Source organism: Chelonoidis abingdonii, chromosome 8 (genome assembly GCF_003597395.2).
Source record: "Chelonoidis abingdonii isolate Lonesome George chromosome 8, CheloAbing_2.0, whole genome shotgun sequence".
In the NCBI taxonomy this organism is placed as follows: domain Eukaryota; kingdom Metazoa; phylum Chordata; order Testudines; family Testudinidae; genus Chelonoidis; species Chelonoidis abingdonii.
In genome coordinates, this window is record NC_133776.1 from 106,177,110 (window position 1) to 106,179,332 (window position 2,223).

Below are 2,223 nucleotides of genomic sequence, written 5' to 3' on the forward strand. Positions count from 1 at the left end.
AGAAGTCTCAGGGCTTCAGCAGGAGCGGGGCTGAAACCCAGAGCCCCAGCAGGCGCCTCCAATGGGGGTGAAGCACTGAGTCCTGGCAGGTGTGCCCTAGCTCTCGAACTTCTGAAAATTGCATATGTGGCTTGGAGGGTCAGTAAGTTGGGTAACCCTGCTCTATGTCCTGAATGTCAGCTGGAAATGTTTTCAAGAGGGGGACTGACACTATACAAATGAGGGATAAACACCTCAAGAAACACTCCCCTTGCTCTCTCCCTCTCTGTCCATTGATTCACCATGTGAGAAGGGACAAAGGAAGCAGGGGTCCTGGCCTACAAGATTGGTCAGCAAGACTGTTGAGAGCTTGTGCTGAGAAGAACTTTGCTTTGAATTTAATGTAGTTTCTTAAGTTCAGCACTAATTGTGTTTTATCTTTATTTTTCTTGTAAATCATTTCTGACTTTTATACCTCATTACTTGTATTCACTTAAAATTTCTTTGTGTAGTTAATAAACTTTTTATTGTTATGTCAAATCCAGTGTGTTTAAATTTAAGTGTTTGAAGAACTATTTAAAATAATAAGAGGGCATATAATTATCTTAAAACATAACAGACTTATCATATTTGTATTGTGCAGGAGAGTGTTGGGGATCACAGGACACCTATTTCTAGGGGAAAACCTAAGACTGGAGGTGTGCTGGGGTCACCCTGCAATATAATCAAGGCTGGTAAGAGCCACGGTGTGGCTGACTGGCTGCAGCTCACACACAGACATAGCTGGGAGCGACTTACATGCTGGAGACTGTTTTTGAGCAAGCCAGACTGGAGGCTACAGCAGCACGGCATGGTAAAGGGCACCCCAGGTTAGACACTGCTACTCATTAGTCTGGGTTGTACCTTGGTATGTCACAGTGGTGCAGCGAACTAGGGTTTGTGCACAGCTTGTTACACTTCAAGTACTGGGGTAGCACTGGTGGCTGAAAACAGTCACAGAGGTTACAGCTTGTTGTTTTCTGTTTGCTTATTTTGAGTAAGGGAAATAGAAACAGTAAATCATAAAAATAAGCAGCAGCTACAGAACTTCAAAGCTAGAGCTGGCCAGATTGGAGAAAGAAGAGAGACAGAGAAAATGAGCCAAAAAAAAGCAGGCATAAGAGCAGTGGCTGGAAGCCATGGAGTTGAATGAACAGGAAGCAGCAAGCCCTGGAAGGCTGTTTGTGAGTGGCCCAGGTGGGAGCTCCCACAGCAAGGCATCATAAAGCACCCAAGGTTACAGGGGAAGGGGTGACATAGCTACTCATTAGTCTGGATTGTGCCCCAGGTATGTCACAGGGATGCTGTAGGAAGCAGGGCAGGAGCGCTGGCTGACCAATAGGGATTTGTGTCCTGAAGCGCGGATACTCTCTGTTTTGAGAGATGGGGGTCTAAATTATCTGTTATCACTCAAGAAAGAGATCTTGGTGTCATTGTGGATAGTTCTCTGGAAACATCCACTCAATGTGCAGCAGCAGTTAAAAAAAGTGAACAGAATGTTGGGAATTATCAGGAAAGGGATAGATAATAAGACAGAAAGTATCATATTGCCTCTATATAAATCCATGGTACGCCCACATCTTGAATACTGTATGCAGATGTGGTTGCCCCATTTCAAAAAAGATATATTGGAATTGAAAAAGGTTCAGAAAAGGGCAACAAAAAATATTAGAGATATGGAATGGCTTCCGTATGAGAATAGATTAATAAGATTGGAACTTTTCAGCTTGGAAAAAAGACGACAAAGGGGAGATATGGTAGAGGTCTGTAAAATCATGACTGGTGTGGAGAAAGTAAATAAGGAAATGTTATTTACTCCTTCTCATAACAGAAGAACTAGGGGCCACCAAATGAAATTAAGAGGCAGCAGGTTTAAAACAAACAAAAGGAAGTATTTTTTCACATAGTGCACAGTCAGCCTGTGGAACTCCTTGCCAGAGGATGTTGTGAAAGCCAAGACTATAACAGGGTTCAAAAAAGAACTAGATAAATTCATGGAGGATCAGTCCATCAATGGATATTAGCCAGCACGGGCAGGCATGGTGTCCCTAGCCTCTGTTTGCCAGAACCTGGGAATGGGTGACAAGAAGTGGATCATTTGATGATTACCTGTTCGGTTCATTCCCTCTGGGGCACCTGGCATTGGCCACTGTCGGAAGGCAGGATACTGGGCTAGATGGACCTTTGGTTTGACCCAGTTTGATC